The sequence below is a fragment of the Lithobates pipiens genome, unplaced genomic scaffold (assembly GCF_037356315.1).
Source record: "Lithobates pipiens isolate NorthernLeopardFrog02 unplaced genomic scaffold, aLitPip1_a1.2 Scaffold_10, whole genome shotgun sequence".
Lineage (NCBI taxonomy): Eukaryota > Metazoa > Chordata > Amphibia > Anura > Ranidae > Lithobates > Lithobates pipiens.
In genome coordinates, this window is record NW_027507686.1 from 52,378,110 (window position 1) to 52,399,085 (window position 20,976).

Consider the following 20,976-nt stretch of genomic DNA (forward strand, 5'->3'; position numbering starts at 1 on the left):
GGTTCCCCCTCCGAGAGCATACCAGGCCCTTAGGTCTGGTATGGATTCCAAGGTCTGGTATGGACACAGTCCACTGCCCTCCTGACACAGTCCACTGCCCTCCTGACACAGTCCACTGCTCTCCTGACACTGTCCGCTTTTAAGGCTAATTCATATTTTTAAAAATTACATTTTATTTATTAATTTAATCATAATTTATGGGTACAAGAATGCGTTTTATTTAACAATGTCCCTTTCAGCCCCTCCCAATGTAATTTGGCAAACACTCACTGTTCACCATGGCGCACCTAGCTCGCTGCATTTCTACTCTCCTTGAGGCACTCAAAGGTGTCCTAAGTCTTTTATATTCCTATAGTGTATACTCCACACAAAAAAATTGTGCCGCTAAAGTGTTCGGGTTTGGCTTGAAGAAAAGGTGGCAACCCTACCTGGTCAGCAAGCGCCTAATATGGTAGAAATATCTGCAGGTTGTTTACATGGGAAGACTGGCAGGCTGCCAAGATTCTGACCTCCATAGAAAAACAGCTGAGATTTCACTGCTTCTGTTCAGAAAATGAATTACAATGCAATCCACAATGTCTATAGATACAGAGATAAAGGTGGACTTATTTTTATTGGAATTTTACTGCTTGTTCAAATTATGTAAATATTTCTCAGTACATGATCTGGGCAACAGGTTCAATGTTTAAATGGGTTTAAATGTTTCTAATAAAAAGTCCTCTGGCTTCTAATGCCGCGTACACACGTAGCCGACTATCCGACAGACTTAGTCTGGCTGACTTCCCGCCAGACTGTCCGTCCGACTTTCCGAACGGGCTACTTGCCCACACACGGCACTTTTTCAGCGGACTAATACGGCGTACTAAGTCCGCCGTACTATCCGCCCTACTTTTGAAATGAACAGACTCGCCCACACACGCGGAGGAAAGTCCGCTCATTTCGAGCGTGTCTCCAGGTAGGCGGGGCCCGCGAAGGAGACGTCGCTCACCCCGCCACCTGGTATGGACTTAAAGGGGAACCCCAGCGCTGAAAAAAAAAAATCGGCGTGGGGGGCCCCCCCCAGGTCCACATGAGATCCTTGTCTGAGCATGCTACCCGGCTGGCCAGGAAAGGGGGGGACGAGTGACCGCCCCCCCCCCCCCCCAGAGCCGTACCGCCTGTAAAAGAGCTATAAGAAGCCCAGCAGAAGAACTGAAGTGGGGGACAAGACCCCCGAAGTCGGAAGAAGAGGTGGGCATCGAGGAAGAAAGCCGGGCTCCTCCGCTAGTAAAAGAGCTAGAAGAAGATAGCGGAGGAGTCCGGCGAGAAGACCCCCGAAGACGACAGACCCCCGGAGCTGTGCAATAAACTATTTTATCTTGTGTGTTGTGTATTTTTTTACTTTATTTTACAGGTTAATGGGTAGGGGTACATTTTACCCCATACTCATTCACATAGGGTGGGGGGGGGGCGGCGGTATCTGGGGGCCCCCTTATTAAAAGGGGCTCCCGGATTCGGATAAGCCCCCTGCCCGCAGACCCCGACAACCAACGGCCAGGGTTGTCGGGAAGAGGCCCTTGTCCTCATCAACAAGGCACCCCCCATTTTGAGGGCACACGGCCTGGTACGGCTCAGGAGGGGGGGGGGGGGGCGCTTGCTCGTCCCCCCCTTTCCTGGCCGGGTAGCGTGCTCGGACAAGGGTCACCTATCTGCTCAATGAACCCATGTGTGGAACCATATAACCTCCATAGTCTGAGAAGAGACCTGCAGTACCTTATGGAATATGGAAATGAAAGCTATGCCTACAATAGTAGCATTGAACACTACTTCCTACCTGACAACTGTCTTAGTCATACAGAACTGGATGAAGAAGACCGAAGGAAGATGCTACTCAGACTGATCAAATCACACTCAGAGCACTCCCTGAGCTACTTAACCTCACGGTGAAGCGGTCCACCTACAACATCATGGCCGTCACCTCAATGGTACTTGCCTTGAAAATATCAGAAACATATACCAAAGAAGTGCACCAGTTGGTGTCGGTAGATGGGCAGAGACAGCAGATATGATACAGGAGATGGTCAGAGACAGAAGACATACTATAGGAGATGGTCAGAGACTGCAGACATGACACAGGAGATGGTCAGAGACTGCAGACATACTATAGGAGATGGTCAGAGACTGCAGACATGATACAGGAGATGGTCAGAGACTGCAGACATGATACAGGAGATGGTCAGAGACTGCAGACAGTACAAGTGATGATCAGAGACTGCCGACATAGTACAGGAGATGATCAGAGACTGCAGACATAGTACAGGAGATGATCAGAGACTGCAGACATAGTACAGGAGATGGTCAGAGAGTGTGCGGAAGTGGTACAGGAGATGGTCAGAGACTGTAGACAAAGTACACAAGATGTTAAGAAACTGTATACATGATACAGGAGATGGTCAGAGAATGTGTAGACATGGTACAGGAGATGGTCAGAGACTGCATACATGATACAGGAGATGGTCAGAGACTGCAGACATGATACAGGAGATGGTCAGAGACTGCAGACAAGATACAGGAGATGGTCAGAGACTGCAAACACAGTACAGGAGATGGTCAGAGACTGCAGACAGTACAGGAGATGATCAGAGACTGCCGACATAGTACAGGAGATGATCAGAGACTGCAGACATAGTACAGGAGATGGTCAGAGAGTGTGCGGAAGTGGTACAGGAGATGGTCAGAGACTGTAGACAAAGTACACAAGATGTTAAGAAACTGCATACATGATAAAGGAGATGGTCAGAGAGTGTGTAGACATGGTATAGGAGATTGTCAGAGACTGCATACATGATACAGGAGATGGTCAGAGACTGCAGACAAAGTACAGGAGATGGGCAGAGACTGCCAATCTGATACAGGAGATGGTCAGAGAGTGTGTAGACATGGTACAGGAGATGGTCAGAGACTGCAGACAAAGTGCGGTAGATGGGCAGAGACAGCAGATATGATACAGGAGATGGTCAGAGACTGCAGACAAGATACAGGAGATGATCAGAGACTGCCGATATAGTACAGGAGATGATCAGAGACTGCAGACATAGTACAGGAGATGGTCAGAGAGTGTGCGGAAGTGGTACAGGAGATGGTCAGAGACTGCAGACATGATACAGGAGATGGTCAGAGACTGCAGACATAGTACAGGAGATGGTCAGAGACTGCAGACATAGTACAGGAGATGGTCAGAGACTGCAGACATAGTACAGGAGATGGTCAGAGACTGCAGACATAGTACAGGAGATGGTCAGAGACTGCAGACATAGTACAGGAGATGGTCAGAGACTGCAGACATAGTACAGGAGATGGTCAGAGACTGCAGACAGTACAGGAGATGGTCAGAGACTGCAGACAGTACAGGAGATGGTCAGAGACTGCAGACAAGATACAGGAGATGATCAGAGACTGCCGATACAGTACAGGAGATGATCAGAGACTGCAGACAGACTACAGGAGATGGTCAGAGACTGCAGACAGACTACAGGAGATGGTCAGAGACTGCAGACATAGTACAAGAGATTTTGATTTTGTGTATTTAATTGAAGCTTGGACCCCTGCGTGGGATTCCTGGATGGACCTTTGTTTTGTTTTTCCCTTCAATAAACATGGTCTACCAGGCCCTTAACTATAAATGCCTGTCTGATGTGGACTCACTGCACCTAAATGCATCTATCCACTTGAGCTAAACACCCCAATATCACAGTCTATAAATCATAATTAATATTCTGCCATCTTCATAGCAATCATTGAATATTGGCAGATGAATGCCTACATATTTTATATATTTATTTGCATCTTCTTTTTCAAATATTTATTGCACTGTAATCATCACCTAAAGTGGTATGGATTGTATTATGAGTTCTCACGTTTTTAGATATTTATTTGCTCAATGTCACATTATTTGAATTACCATTATTTACATCCTTGCACACCGATGTTAAGTTAGCTTTCTTGCATAAATTAATTTGACAATCACTACAGCAGTGCAGCCCCACCAATCACATTTAGATACGGATAAGCTATAAGGTGCCTGCAGCAGCGAGTCACTTGTCATCAGTATATCCAATTCAAAAATTCAAAGTGGTAGTATACACTACAGTTATGTCCCCCAATCCTGCCTCCCAACTCGCATCCCACTCCAATCCCTCCTTCCAGCCCAAATCACTTCTAGCACAACCCCCCCCCCCCCCCCCATCCCTCATAGAGTTAAAAGCCAAAAATGACCTATGGATTTTGATAGATATAACCGATAAATGGAAATATTTTAGCATTGAAATCAATGGGAAGCGCCGTGGCAGCAGCGCTTTGAACCGTTTATTTGGCCGCTAGCAGGGGTTAAAAGCGCACCGCTAGCGCCCAAAAAGCACAGCAAGGACGACGGCAATGCGTTTTTCAAAACAAAGTTAGAAATGGATTTACATTTAATGAAATAAGCATTTGACCCCTTTGCAAAACATGACTTTGCAACCACAGAGGTCAGACGTTTCTTGTAGTTGGCCATCAGGTTTGCACACATCTCAGAAGGCATTTTGTCCCACTCCTCTTTGCAGATCCTCTCCAAGTCAATAAGGTTTCAAGGCTGCCATTAAATAACTTGTACCTTCATCTCCCTCCATATATTTTCTATGGGATTAAGGTCTGGAGAATGGCTAGGCTACTCCAGGACCTTAATGTGCTTCTTGAGCCACTCCTTTGTTTCCTTGGCCATGTGTTGTGGTCATCATTATGCTGGAAGACCCATCCACGCCCCATTTTCAATGCCCTGGCTGAGGTTCTCACCCAAGATTTGACAGTACATGGCCCCTTCCGTCATCCCTTTGATTCGGTGAAGTTGTCTTTTCCCCTTAGCAGAAAAACACCGCCAAGCATAATGTTTCCACCTCCATGATGGTGAGGATGGTATTCTTGGGATCATAGACAGCATTCCTCCTCCTCCTCCAAACACGGCAAGTTGAGTTGATGTAAAAAAAACTTGATTTTGGTCTCATCTGACCACAACACTTTCACCCAGTTCTCCTCTGAATTATTTAGATGTTCATTAGAAAACTTCAGACGGGCCTGTACACGTGCTTTCTTGAGCAGGGGGACCTTGCAGGCACTGCAGGATTTCAGTCCTTCACAGTGTAGTGTGATACCAATTGTTTTCTTGGTGACTATGGTCCCAGCTGCCTTGAAATCATTGAGAAGATTCTCCCGTGCAGTTCTGGGCTGATTCCTTACCGTTCTCATGATCATTGAAACTCCATGAAGTGAGATCTTGCATGGAGCCCCAGACCGAGGGAGATTTACAGTTATTTTGTTTTTCTTCATTTGCAAATAAATCGCACCAACTGTTGTCACCTCCTGACCAAGCTGCTTGGCGATGGTCTTGTAGCCCATTCCAACCTTGTGTAGGTCTACAATATTGTCCCTGACATCCTTGGACAGCTCTTTGGTCTTGGCCATGGTGGAGAGATTGGAATCTGATTGCTTCTGTGGGCAGGTGTCTTTTATACAGGTAACAAGCTGAGATTAGGAGCACTTCCTTTAGGAGAGTGCTCCTAATCACAGTTTGTTACCTTATAGAATACTCCTGGGAGCCAGAAATCTTGCTGATTGATAGGGGATAAAATACTTATTTCACTCATTAAAATGCAAATTAATATATAAAAACTTTTTTGAAATGTGTTTGTTTGTTTTTTTTTTTGCATATTTTTGTTATTTTGTCTCTCACTGTTAAAATAAACCTACCATTAAAATTATAGACCGACCATTTCTTTGTTAGTGGGCAAACGTACAAAATCAGCAGGGGATCAAATACTTTTTTCCCCTCACTGTAGAGTACATATACTGTATATTTTTTTTAGGTTTTCATATGGGATTAGCGCTTCTCTACATTTTTTTTATTATGGTGCTAACATTAAAATTGACTGTATCCACTTCCCTACTGCAAAAGGAAAATAACGATTGAACTAAGCCATAAAGTCTGGTGGACTACCAGACTCAGCAAGCCTACTATGGGGAAAATGTTGAATATGATATAGCAAAGATAAAAGGAAAAAATATCAAACAGAAGTTCTGCATCCAAGTGATAAATAAAATAAAAAAATCAGTTTGCTGTGTGCAGTGTGTGCCCGGGCTGGACATCCTGGCCTGTGGGCTCTCCAGCATTTCTATGAACTGCCCCCAGCTCAGCTCCCCTTCTCCCCACTCAGCCTCTCCTCCAGCCAGAGGAGTAGGGTGCTGTGGTGCCGGGAAACCACCGACTCCAGATCCCCCATGTTCCTGAGCCAGGCTGATGTCTTCCTGAACAGAGCCACCACCTCCCGCAATACCCGGGGGGGGGGGGGGGGTGGCAGCAGAAGTGGGGGTGACAGGCCACCAGGAATCCCCAGCTGGACTTCACTCTTTTCCTGCTCCATCATCGCTGCACCGTTAATCATGTTCACTAATGTTGGTGGTGCCAAGCAGCACTCTGTCCAGAGGGCCTGTGATGCCTGACCCGCCTCCACCTTCCTGGCCAAGACCCCATAGCCTGCCCTGTAGCAAAGGCACCTGTCACTGACAAAAATCACAGGTGCCAGGGTGCAATTTCTAGTCGCCGTGGTGACCTGGCACCTGGGATTTGCCAAGCCACAATTTAAAAGCTTAAAAAAAACTTGCCGAAAGCTCTACAAATCCTTCATCAAAGCTCGCTGTTCATACCGCTCTTATACAAGTTAATCACTTCCGGACTGCCCGCCGCCGTTATACGTCGGTACTTTGACATTGAATACCGTTGTTATGGAAGCTAATATCTGCCATAACCCCAGTATTTTTAGAAATGGCAGGTGGTCCGCTTTCAGATAAAAGTGGTCACCACCAGATCACTTTTATCAGCGGCAGGAGAAGTACCCATCCCCCCGCGTTTTCGGTCATCTTCGCCGATTACAGGAGCCATCGGTAGCGGCGGAGACAATCCGATCCTTTCCCCTCTGAGGCTGGAAGTCGAGTGAGGGAATGATGGCCTCCACTCCACTCCATACCTTTGGATGACGGAAGAGACATCAAATGTCTCTTCCATCCAATGGTCTTAAAGGGAAGGAATTTTTTTAAGTGACCCGTCCGGCCACACTCGCGTGCAAAGGCAAACACATATGCAAGTTGCACCCACATATGTAAACGGTGTTAAAACCACACATGTGAGGTATCGCCACAACAGTTAGAGCGAGAGCAATGTCTAGAAAAAGACCTCCTCTAACTCAAAACTGGTAACCTGTAGTAATTTCTAAGTTTCGCCTATGGAGATTTTTAAATATCAAAATTTGTCGCCATTCCACAAGCCGGCACAATTTTGAAGCGTGGCAAGTTGGGTATCAATTTAATCTGCGTAACATTATCTTTCACAATGTAAAAAATTGGTCTAACTTTACTGTTGTCCTATTTTTTTTTAATTCAAAATGTGCATTTTTTTTTACAAACAAAATTGCATTTGTAAGACCGCTGCGCAAATACGGCATGACAAAGTATTGCAACGATTGCCATTTTATTCTCTAGGGTGTCTGAAAATATTTATATGTGTGTGTATGTGTGTATATATATATATATATATATATATATATATATATATATATTATCTTTGTATATATCCTCCTGTCTGCTTGATTTTGGCACACAGCTGCATGATCCATTCACATTCTGAAGAAATCCATGTGTGTTTGTCTGTGTTCCTGTACTGAGTGGGTCTACTGGAAGTGGTTTCATAATTATCAGTCAGCTGTGGCAGCTGCAGGGCACTAATGAGGAAAGCTGCTGGGCCTGCATCCCTTTAGACGTGTTCCTATTGGAAATATCTCATTAAAAATTACATTTCTGTTGTAGGGGATGCCTGAAATCTGACTTGTATCTTAGTGCAGACTTCTGGGAAAGTTGGTGAGCCAATCACACAAGCAGTAAATGATGTTTCTGCGGAGAGGTCAGTACACATTCTGTGTACAGAACAACTCCATGCAGCCATATTGCTTTGCATTTATAGAATAATACAGCTGCTGCAGATTGAAAAGGAAAGGTCGTTTTTAATAGCATTCAAGTACAATATGACTTGTATCGCAATAGTACACGCTGTATTTTTTTTTTTCTTTATTTGCTATTTTTTTCCCCCAAAAAAGTGGAGTTACCACTTAAAAGTGGACCAAATTATAGCTGGCCCTGTGCTTCACATCACTAAATAATCCTGATTCCAGCGATCAGAGAGATTCCATGTAGACCCAAAACAGAACTGTAATCTGTGCAACACAAAAGAGCATATTTCATACTCCTATCCTTACCTGGATTGCATCTTCAATAAACACAGCTTGCTTTAAATAAAGAAGATCACACACAACACCGGAGGGGGGAATAAATAAATAAAGATGCATTGAGGTGAAAAAACACAAGAGTTTACAACTTTAAGATGTGTCCATTGTGCTGATTCTTCTTCTAGTAGAAATCCTCCATGCCACCCCAGCTCTGTAATCTTCTGGTGGGCAGGGGGATAATACAAATAAGGAGCTGTCATAATCGCTCTTTAAAAAGTGTTAATACTGTAGCTGCTGACTTTTGATATTAGGACACTCACCTGTCCTGGAGTCCAGCGATGTCGGCGCCGCAGGTGACGTTTCCATCAGCTATGGGGTGCTGCTGCTGCCGCAATTGCCGGTAAGGGAACCCAACAGTGAAGCATTGCGGCTTCACGGCCTGGTCTCTATTGTGCATGCGTGAAGCACGCTACACTCTCTTACTGACCCAGCGGTGGGGGAAGGAGGAGGGAGCCCTTGCCTTACCTTGAGCGGAAGTTCCACTTTTGAGTGGAACTTCAGTTTAAAGCATGTTATGCAGCACAGTGTTTGTGCTGTGTTATTTGGCCCCCCGCCCCCCATATCACCTGAAATACCTTGTTCTGGCCTCGACTTCGTGAAACAGATCACGGTTCATCATGGCTGCTGAGCCCTGACACCCTGGTCAGTTTACTTGCCTCTGTCATCCGAAGTTCTCCTCTCCTCTGTCCTCCTGCCTGTCTGCTCGTGACAGTGCCAGTCCTGCTGCTATAAAACGATCGCAGCCACTGTACCCATAAATTTCCTCCATGTCTTCTTCCTTCCTTTCTCAGGCATCCAATCACAGCACCTGACGTTGCGCCTGATGTTTCAACCAATCAGGTAACAGACCCGAGCACCTAATTGGCTAAGAGGCGGTTCAGTGTTAGCAAATCAAATTCCTTTGCTTTGCTAACACAACGCTAAATGAAAAGCGAACGCACAGAATGACGCCCGCTGTTCATCTTTTTTGGCATCTACTAGAGCCTATGGCTCTAATCAGGTGCTTGCAAAAAACACCCCGCCACTGTAATTCAGGATTACAATGCAATGCATTAATCTATCTATGGTCAAAGAGTGGTGCCAGGCGAGACGGGGCTGCACCCCTTATGGACGCAACGCCACTGTTCTGTGTACTCTTTGTTCTTTTGAAAAGTGTGCTGTAGATAGAGCATGTCAAGCTGTAGCTGTGCTCCCTGGGGATATGCTGATCGCCCATCCGTGCTGCTGGAGGGAGCCCAGACAACCATAAAATGAGGGACCTGCAAACTTGGTCATGGTGAGTCCACCCCATATCACACTATCTTCCACGAGGACAGGGACTCCCTTCTCTCCTGGGGACAGAGTCCCTCCTTCTCCCCTGAGGACAAGGGCCCGCTTGGCTACTCACCTGGGAACAGGGACCCCCTGATGATTAACATAATTAACCACCTTTTTCCCCTTATGCCCCCTGACTTGGCACCCTGCAACTTTTCCAAAACAGCCCCCCAGTCTAACCCTTGCTCTACCCAACATGCCCGAGATTGTTATTGTTCCATCTCTTCTGGTTGCTCAGCTTTTGCTGACTCTGGGTTGGTTTCTGGCCACGTTTACCTCTGGGGGTTACCATCTCTATCCTGGTCTGGAGCATAAGGTTGATCCCCAATACTCTCGCGCCTGTGGTAGTATTGGCACGCCAACTCATCCATTCAGATTCAGGCATTGGTAATCCAAAAAGACCCTGGGCTGCAGGCAGTTCCTAGTCTTGTTTAGTGTTTTTTTGTTTTTATTTTTGTTTTTTAAGCTGTTTCCAAATGCCCAAGTTTGACTGCTTTTGGATGTCTCAAATTTATCATATAAATTTATCATGATCAATTTATCAAGATATAGATATAGATATAGATATAGATATAGATATAGATATAGATAATTTTTTTGTTATTTAAGTGCCATAAAATTAATTTCTTGGGGTCCACTGGGGTACAGAGTTCCAGCCCTATGTTTTTGTTCATGCCCTTGGTATTGCTTTATCACAGGACTGGGGCATGTTGGGTAGAAGAAAGGATGGGGGTCCAATCTTCCTTGTAGGCAACAGTACGGTGTAATTCCTGTGATCCTCAAGGCTCACAAAAATAAGGTACCGTATATACTCGAGTATAAGCCGAGATTTTCAGCCTCTTTTTTGAGGCTGAAAGTGCCCCCCTCGGCTTATACTCGAGTCATCGCTGTCTGCCCGCTCGATCAGCGTGTCGAGCAGACAGACAGCGGCCATTCTACTATTCAAAAGCCGCGCCTCCGGCTCCGCCTTCGCCTGTGATAGGCGGAACACTGAATTTCCCAGCAGCCTGTGTTCCGCCTATCACGGACATCGTATCATCCTCGTACTACGGACGAGGATGATACGACGTCAGTGATAGGCGGAACACAGGCTGCTGGGAAATTCAGTGTTCCGCCTATCACAGGCGAAGGAGGAGGCGCGGCTTTTGAATTTTACAATGGCCGCCGAAGAGGGCACGGGACGGAGGCAAGGCAAGGCAAGGCAAGGCACGGCACGGCACGGGACGGGACGGAGGCAAGGCAAGGCACGACACGACGGCAAGGCACGGCACGGCACGGGACGGCACGGGACGGGACGGAACGGAGGCAAGGAGGCAAGGCACGGGACGGAGGCTCGGGACAAAGGTAGGCTGGACACACACACACACACACACACACACACACGGATGGATACACACACACACAGGGATGGGTGGATGGATGGAGACACACACAGGGATGGGTGGATGGATGGAGACACACACAGGGATGGATGGATGGATGGATGGAGACACACACACACACACACAGGGATGGATGGATGGATGGAGACACACACACACAGGGATGGATGGATGGATGGACACACACACACACAGGGATGGATGGACGGACACACAGGGATGGACGGACACACAGGGATGGACGGACACACAGGGATGGACGGACACACAGGGATGGACGGACACACACACAGGGATGGACAGGCATGTCTCACCCTCGGCTTATACACGAGTCAATAAGTTTGCCAGTTTTTTTGGGGGTAAATTGGGGGCCTCGGCTTATATTCGGGTCGGCCTATACTCGAGTATATACGGTATATCTAAAGGCCACCCCTTTTTAATAGCGTGAAAGGTAAACTGCTGTTTTTTTGTTTGTTTTTTTATTTTATTTTTTGCCAATGCGTTTCTCATTGGGGAGATTTCCTTTCACTTCCTGTAGGCAAAACAGGAGGAAATCTCTACAAAGCAAGGGGAAAAGCCTCTTATTAGTTGTCAATAGAAAAAGTATTCCCATTGGAAAATGTCACTATTCCTGTTCTGGTGACAGCTCGTGATTTAGAATTTTCCTCACTTTCAATCCCGGTGTAAATGGTTACCAAGACACAGTGTAAATCTGCCCACCAGGGACAGAGAGAACATTAGAAACCAGACCCGGGTTCCAAACACTCACCACTTTATCCAAAAGTTTTTTGGTTTTTTTTTTGGTTTATCTTGTCAGAGCATGCACATCTCTCAGAAAAAATAGCTATAGATCTGACAGAATTCCAGATTTCCCAGCTTCCTTCCTCTGCTGCACTAAAAATCCCAACCAGCTTGTATTGCAGAACTCCACCTAACCCCACCAGTCTATCCCTCTCTACATGTACTGTAAATTCATACATCCAGGCGAAAAAAATTCTTGTATGACCCGTCTTGCATTATATTGTCCTCCTATCAGTGGCGGAACTACCGCCATAGCAACACATGCGGGCGCTATGGGGCCCGCAGTCAAGTGGGGCCCGGTGAGGATAGGTGCCGTGGCTCCGCGGGCGGCTCCGCGGGTAGTCCGCGGCTCCGCGGGTGGTCCGCGGGCGGCCCGCGGGTAGTCCGCGGCTCCGCGGGTGGTCCGCGGGTAGTCCGCGGCTCCGCGGGTGGTCCGCGGGCGGCTCCACGGCTCCGCGGGTGGTCCGCGGGCGGCTCCGCGGCTCCGCGGGTGGTCCGCGGGCGGCTCCGCGGGTGGTCCGCGGGCGGCTCCGTGGGTGATAGTGGGAGGCAGATGAGAGTGGCCGGTCCGCTGGTGAGAGAGTGGGCGTGAGCGGGCTGGCCAATCAGGGAGCTGACGGGCGGGGGAGCATAGAGATGACATCATCTCTCACCGCCCTCTCATCCCTGCAGTGCAGTTCCCCCTCACTGTGCAGGCAGCCAGGAAGCAGAGAGATGACATTATCTCTCTGCTGCCTGACTGATAATCTGCTGCCTGACTCTGTGACACAGCAGGAAAGTGGCAGAGCAAGTGACAATCCATAATGTGTGGCAGGCGACGTGGCAAGTGACAACCCGGGACGTGGCAAGTGACAATCCGTAACGTGTGGCAGGTGACGTGGAAAGTGAAAATCCATGACGTGGCAAATGACAATCCATAATGTGTGGCAGGCAACGTGGCAAGTAACAACCAGGGACGTGGCAAGTGACAATCCGTAACGTGTGGCTGGTGACATGGCAAGTGACAACCTGGATGTGGCAAGTGACAATCCGTAACATGTGGCAGGTGACGTGGCAAGTGAAAATACGTGACAAGTGACAATCCGTAATGTGTGGCAGGTGACGTGGCAAGTGACAATCCGTAATGTGTGGCAGGTGACGTGGCAAGTGACAACCTGGATGTGGCAAGTGACAATCCGTAACATGTGGCAGGTGACGTGACAAGTGAAAATCTGTGACGTGACAAGTGACAATCCATAATGTGTGGCAGGTGACGTGGCAAGTGACAATCCGTAATGTGTGGCAGGTGACGTGGCAAGTGAGAACCCGGGATGTGGCAAGTGACAATCCGTAACGTGTGGCAGGTGACGTGGCAAGTGAAAATCCATGACGTGGCAAATGACAATCCATAATGTGTGGCAGGCAACGTGGCAAGTGACAACCAGGGACGTGGCAAGTGACAATCCGTAACGTGTGGCAGGTGACATGGCAAGTGACAACCTGGATGTGGCAAGTGACAATCCGTAACATGTGGCAGGTGACGTGGCAAGTGAAAATCCGTGATGTGACAAGTGACAATCCGTAATGTGTGGCAGGTGACGTGGCACGTGACAACCCGGGACGTGCAAGTGACAATACATAATGTGTGGCAAGTGACAATCTAGGATGTGGTAAGTGGCAATCTGTAATGTGTGGCAATCTAGGACGTGGCAAGTGACAATCCGTAATGTGTGGCAGGTGACGTGGCAAGTGACAACCTGGATGTGGCAAGTGACAATCCGTAACATGTGGCAGGTGACGTGGCAAGTGAAAATCCGTGACCTGACAAGTGACAATCCGTAATGTGTGGCAGGTGACGTGGCAAGTGACAATCCGTAATGTGTGGCAGGTGACATGGCAAGTGACAACCCGAGACGTGGCAAGTGACAATCTAGGACATGGCAAGTGACAATCCGTAATGTGTGGCAGGTAACGTGGCAAGTGACAATCCGGGACGTGGCAAGTGGACAATCCGCAACATGTGGCAGGTGACATTCTGCAATGTGTGACAAGTGAAAATCTGCATCTGGTGGCAGGCGACGTGGCAAGTGGACAATCCGCAACGTGTGGCAGGTGATGTGACAAGTGACAATCCTTAATGTGTGGCAAGTGACAATCCAGGCCGTGGCAAGTGACAATCCATAATGTGTGGCAAGTGACGTGGCAAGTGACAATCCAGGACGTGGCAAGTGACAATCCATAATGTGTGGCAGGTGACTTGGCAAGTGACAATCTGGGATGTGGCAAGTGTACAATCCGCAGCATGTGGTAGGTGACATTTCGCAACGTGTGACAAGTTACAATCTGCATCTGGTGGCAGGCGATGATGGCAAGTGACACGCTCAGGGATCCCACTGATTTTGCATTATGGTGAGTTGAACTATTTCATTTTATATAACAGAACAGAAATTGGTTAGAAGGCCTGGAGGTCAGCAATGTGTTCCCTTCAGGGGCTGCATACAGTATACTGCATACTTTGTTGTTCAAAATTAATATAAGCTGTTGCCTGGGTACTGTGCCACATGGGTGTGGTAGTCTGTTGTTTAATGGCATTAGTTCATTTTTTTTTGGTGGGGGGGCCCATACAACATTTTGCTATGGGGCCCTGTGATTTCTAGTTACGCCCCTGCCTCCTATGGATATAAAATGCACACAAACAGGGCCATCTTGTGCATGGTCACCAAAAAAATATCCTTTTGCTTTGTTTTGCACGGGTTCACCTTGGTTGAAGCTTAAGAAAAATTCTTCCATGTCATTGGGGTTGCACATTTCTTCAGGTGCAGTGGGCCCGTCAGAGGAAGGAACAGCCCATGTTGTATCCACAACGTGCATAAAGGGAGTGGTTGCCGGTGCTCCTGGCACATGGTGAGCAATTGTCAATTTGCATAGATTTGTACAGAACCAGGTCTAAGGGGAGCCTCATCATCTTAAAATGATGGTCCAAATCAAAGCAATGTCATTGAATTTCATATCTGTCTGGATTTTCCTGTCCCCTGTTGTAGGTTAATGTGTTGTATGTTAAGTAAGCATTTAATTTCCATGCAAGTATTCAACTGCCTGTTGATATTATTATAATTTTTTTCACAAAGGTATTATTGGGTAAACAAGAACATACAATGGAAAAGTTCCAAGTACAGAACAAAGATTGCAAATAAGGTACAACATGTGGCATCATCGTTTCCCACAAGAAAGGAAGGAAGAATATACAGTGCAAAAAAAAGTGACTTACATGATGTAATGTAGCTTAGATCTGGAATTACGTACTTGATTAAACCTTAGTGCCCTATGTGGTATAGGAGTGTGTGTAGGGATGCATGGAGTGTGCTATAGGGTATAGGAGAGTGTATGGGACATGCATGGGGGGCACTATGGGGTATTGGAGAGTGTATGGGGGATGCATAGAGTGTGCTTTGGGGTGTAGGAGTGTGTATTGGGGAAGCATGGAGTGTGCTATGGAGAGTATATGGGAACACATGCAGTGTGCTACGGGGTACCAGCTATGAGTAAGCACTAGCCTTAGTGCGAAACGCATCATCTGTTAGCATCTTTCACTGTGATGTCATTTGCTATGTCCTAAATATAATTTAAATAAAGCATCGTTTTAGCATTGGAGTGCGGCCGTACAGAGTTCTGTCATTATCCACATTATCTGCATGCTGTGGCTCGCACCCGGATCCCTTCACCTGCAGCAATTATCTCTGAGTTCCCAGGACCTGCCTTTGAGCGGTGGTGTATATCTCTCTTGTGATTCTCTGGACTAAGGCTGGGTTCACACTGGAGCGGCTACGAGAACCGGATGTGATTCGCACCGCACTGCAGTGCAAATCACATCCGATCTCTGTGCAATGCGAGTTCAGCCATACAGATATTATGGCTGAAGTCGCAACGCACCCACCGCAAACTCGCACGGGACCCTTTTTTTGGTCCGCAGCAGAATCGGATCGCATGGGTGTTCACACCATGCGATCCGATTCTTGTCCGAGTTTGCAGATCGCACTGCGATATGCGAACTGATCTGGGGGTGTCATTAAGGTTTCACTGACACTCCCAGCTGTCCGCATAGGGCAGTGTGAACTGCCGGCGGGAGGCATGCGATGCGGGAACCCGCCGCGGATTCGCGGCGTTCCCGCATCACTTCAGTGTGAACCCAGCCTAAAAGAAATCTCTATTTGTGTGAAGAAAATTATAAAAAAATTCATTTGGGTACAGTGTTACATGAATGCGCAATTGTCGTTCACAGTGCGACAGCGCTGATAGCTGAAAATTGGCCTGAGCAAGAAGGGGGTGAAAGTCCTCGGTACTGAAGTGGTTAATGTATGGCCTGCTTTAGGTCTTAGAATTTATTTTATAAAAAAAAGTTAGTGTATGGATGTTAAATATTTTAGTATTTTGTTCTGGAAACTCCTCGCAGTTTAATCTTTGGTGTACGTGTTGAAATGCTTGAAGTCATTTTATAATTATGTTATATAAAACATTTTGTATCTATGTAAGCTCTTTTAATAAAGTATTTTGACACAAATAGGTTTATTTTTTTTCTTGGTTTTTATGGAAATTGATGTGACAATCCTACAAGCCCCAGGAGTCCTGAGGGTGAGCTCTTTGGAGTGGGAGGAAGTGCTGTGTACAGGTGTGTGAATGGTGACAGAATAGTGGAGAACTCCCCTGTCATTGCTGATTTCTCCAGTGTCCCTGTATGGAAACGTCACTGATTGTGCCTACATAACAGTGATACATTTGCTCACTGCAATGCTGTGGGCTAGTAAGCATTGGCAATGAGCGAGTTCTCATCCAGGGTTGCAATGTGCTAGTCCAGGTAAAACCCCCATTCCCCCTGTCTATGGAAGCTGTAAAGGAAAGATGCAGACTTATGCAAGCTGAGTGACTCAGTTGAGGCCACCCATGGGTGAGCCACTCAGCTTTCACCACCTGTGACCCACCCTTTACAGGCAGCATGTTTGAAGATAGTCTGTGCTAAATAGAAGAGGAGCCATAGAGGAACTTTAAAGGTAAGCAGAAGATCAATGGATTCTGTTGCTTGGACCTGCTTGCTGTGGCACAAGGTGACCCCTGCCGTTGCCCAATTTGGGTCAACTCCACGTCATGTGATAAAGGGTGCCTATCTCAGTCTGATATCTACTACAGATAGGGGAGACAGTAGGGTTGCAATCTCTGGGGGTATAGTTAATCCTTGGTAGAAAGTTCAACTGAATAATTTGGTCTTTAGCAGAGATGATCAGTTTGGTTTATTGTGAGTACAAGAGGCTTCATTGTCATAATCAAACAGTGAAATGCCCCCACCTAACCCTCAGGAGGTCACTGTGGACCATCTGGCAATCTGAGACTCCATCTCCATCCTAAATTCTGGGCAGTCTGTGACTCCTGCTCCTCCTCCTCACCATCCATAAACATGCCGACTGTAAGCCATCGATAAGATAGAACGAGTCTAGAGACGGGTGAAAGGTTTGGGGGAGAAGACATATCGAGAGCGACTTCAGGAACTTAATATGTACAGTCTGGAGGAAAGAAGGGAAAGGGAAGACATGATTGAGGCCAGATTCTCATATGTGTGGCCGCAGGTTTCTACCTTTTCACCGATTTAGGTGCGGATTTTTGCCTGAATTTGCACCTGACCTGGACACAAACACGCACAGGACCCTTTTGCAATCCGCTCCCCGGCCAACCCGGACCTGTCTGAACCTGCTCCATTAAGAGCCGGTCTTACTCGCCTTTCATGCAAATTGGATGCGGAGAAACACTCACATATATGAAGCCAGCCTTAAACGGGGGGTGAACAAGGTTCAGAAGGGCAGTTTTTTCAATAAAAAAAAAAAATCAAGCAAATGGGGACATGACCGCAAACTAGCTGGAGGAAAGTTCAAAATGAATCTTAGAAACTAACATTTTACTGAACAGGTAGTTGATGCTTGGAATAATCTACCAGCAGATGTAGTGAGACAGTCAACAGTAAATGGCTTCAAACATGCTTGGGACAAACCTAGATCTATACTCAGGTAACATAACAAAACAAAAAATATGGACTGTTTCCATAATTTTTATTAGTTTTACAAAAGACAGTAATACAATTTAGTAAACATTTTCACATTACTGGGGCCTATCAAGAATGGTGAAGGCCTGCCTTCACTTTTTTTTACGTAGCTAGGAATGAGCACCCATCCATTCCTATCATAAGGGGCACCTCACAACCCTGTAAAGTGGCCCACCATTTCCCGATACCAGACAGCTCGCAATCTATGTACTTGTGTAAGATGTAGTAGACCTTCTGTTTTTAATATCAAATAGTGCATGTGACCCATTCAGATAATCATGCCAATTACCTTCAGAGGTGGTCTCATATGGCACAGCAATCCCACTTCCATGAGGGTCCTGAAAGAAATCCAAAAACATAAGAAAAGCAGTTAGTGCCACACCAATGTTTGTAGAGTCCAGAAAGAATTAGAGCATTATAGAGAATTACACCAAGCATACAGAACAAGAGAAGTGGCACTGTGCAGTGTACATACAGACAGAAAAAGAATGATGTGCGCTCAGGAGGCGACACTTATGGGCACTGAGGTGGCACCGATATGCAGCACTGATAATCAGTGCCCTGATTGTCTGTACAGGTCTCTCCTGTGAGGAAATGCCGCTGATTGGTTCTCTTCACACACTGTCAATGTGAGGCAAGGGGAACCGATGAACGGAACTTCCATATTTACATGTGATTGGTTGTGATTAGACACAGCCAATCACATGTTTAAATAGCCAAGTCATTGGCTCGTTACAGTGATCGGGGTCCAGCCCAGACTTCTCCTTTCTCCTCCATCCGGCACAACTTTCTTTTGGGACTTGTAGTACCACCAAGTCGCTAAGTTTAACGTCTCCAGATGGGGACTACATCACCCACAAATCCCTATAGTTCCCAGCAGCCCTACGTGGCTCCCTGGGTGGGCTTTCCCTTCCCAGGATATTCTGCAGCCAATCCTTGCCCTCCCGCTGTCTGAGTGTTAGGTGGGACTGTCATCCAGAACCCGCAGAGTCCTTTTTCTCCTCTTCTCTAGCCCAGCAGCTCTGGCAGGGAGAAGTAGAGAGTCTGCAGGGTAAGCTGTGTGATGACCCATCATGCAGAGGGACAAAGCAGCACCACTGCTCAGGCTGCAAAAGCACTTATGTATTCAAATAACACTACATGGATTTAACCACTTCAAGACCAGGCTTTTTCTGACACTTGGTAAAGTCTGAATTTTTTTTTTTTTTTAAGTCTGAATTACTTGGAACCCCCAAAAACATTATATAGTTTAGCAGAGACCCTAGAGAATAAAATGGTGGTTGTTTAAATATTTTATGTCACACTATTTGCGCAGTGGTCTTTCAAATGCAATTGTTTGAAAATAAATACACTTCAATGAATTAAAAAAAAAAACCTAAGCAGTAAAGTTAGCCCTATTTTGTATAATATGAAAAAGATGATGTTACACCGAGTAAATAGATACCCAACATGTCATGATTTGAAATTGCGCACACTCATGGAATGGCGACAAACTACAGTACTTAAACATCTCCATAGGTGACGCTTTAAAAATATTTTTGTGGTTACCCGTTTAGAGTCACAGAGAAGGTATTCTGCTAGAATTATTGCTCTTGCTCGAACAATCGTGGCAATACCTCACGTTTGTGGTTTGAACACGATTTACATTGGCGGGTGCGGGCACGGAGGGATTGGGCACTTTAAAAAAAAAAAAAAAAGTTTCTTATTTTTTTAATCACTTTAATTGCTGTCACAAGAAATGTAAACATCCCTGTGACAGCAATTGTCCCGTCTCAGGTATTTTTTTGGGGGGATCTGACTAAATAATTGATAAAAACACCGGGGTCAATAGTCCAGGATTACCGCTTATCGCAAATAAAAAACCGCCCCACCCATTAGGGTGGGGTCCCTCAACAACAGAAACAAGATACTCAAAAATGTCAATGTCAATGAGGGACCACCCAAACAAGTAGTTGTAAAGTGAGGATCAACTGCGGCATTTTTGAGTATTTTTTTGGAGGGATCTGGGATCTATAAGACCCCAAATCCCTCCTTTGTACGTCAAAGTATTCAAGGCACAAATATCGGCAGCTTTTAACACTGACATTATTTTTAAAACTGGCTCTATTGGCTGCTGAATATACCGGGAGTGACGTCGCTTCTGGGTTACTATATCAGAGACACCATCAAAGCCAATTCTGGCTTTGTTCGGATTTCCGGAGAGTGGGCGGACGTACTGGCTTGTCGCTTGGGCCTGGGCAGAGAGGCTGTAGGATGGCGGGGGTGGGGGACGTCCCTTCCCACTGCTTGTGATAACAATCGAGCGGCTGCTTAGCCGCATCGGTTAATATCACAGGAAAGCTGACCGTCGGCTCTAAAAAAGGTTTACCGAAGTGAGGCACACCCTGGTACAACCACTTGTGGCAGAATGACGTACAGGTATGCGATTTTGCCACAAGTGGGTAAAATGCAACTACTATAAGTACTTTCATTTGGCTTACTATCAGCCTTGTAGGTTGCTGGTCACAGACTGGAGCAATGAGTCTCATGTTTCCAAATGTAGGACAACATTCACCAGGAAGATTTCCATTTTATTCTATGAGGCCCAGTGCGGTCATCCCAGAGAAGTACAGGCACTTCCCTGCGGCAGGATAGTGTTTTCAGCCCAATAGAAATCAATGGGATTGGCTGAAAAACGCATGTAACTGCCTAACAGCCAGTCACCACCTTTCAAATGACCAAAACAATAAACCCCTTACTCCTGATCATGCATGAAAAACACGTTAATACAATTGGAGAAGCCGACAGTCACGTGTGCACCCAGCTGTAGCATGTTGTAATTCAGGCAGAACTGGCCAATCAGTAGCTGTGTCTAATTGGTTACCATCTTTTCTGCAGCAATCATGTGACCAATGTCTCGGCAGCACTGGGATGAGCGATTTCCCAAAAAGGATGCAATTAGGCTAGGGAGGGAAAAAGAGAGGGGGTGTCTGGGGGGGAGGGAAAAAGAGAGGGGGTGTCTGGGGGGGGGGGGGAAAAAGAGAGGGGGTGTCTGGGGGGGGAGGGAAAAAGAGAGGGGGTGTCTGGGGGG

General features: G+C 46.6%; 1 long non-coding RNA gene across 1 annotated transcript in view; it reads right to left on the reverse strand.

The window, feature by feature from the left end:
- Positions 1-20,976, reverse strand: part of LOC143925349 (uncharacterized) — a 120,379-nt gene that overhangs the window by 55,746 nt on the left and 43,657 nt on the right. The window contains exon 3 of the long non-coding RNA XR_013261951.1: positions 18,196-18,244. This is a non-coding gene — a long non-coding RNA (uncharacterized LOC143925349). The remainder of the gene's footprint in view (positions 1-18,195; positions 18,245-20,976) is intronic.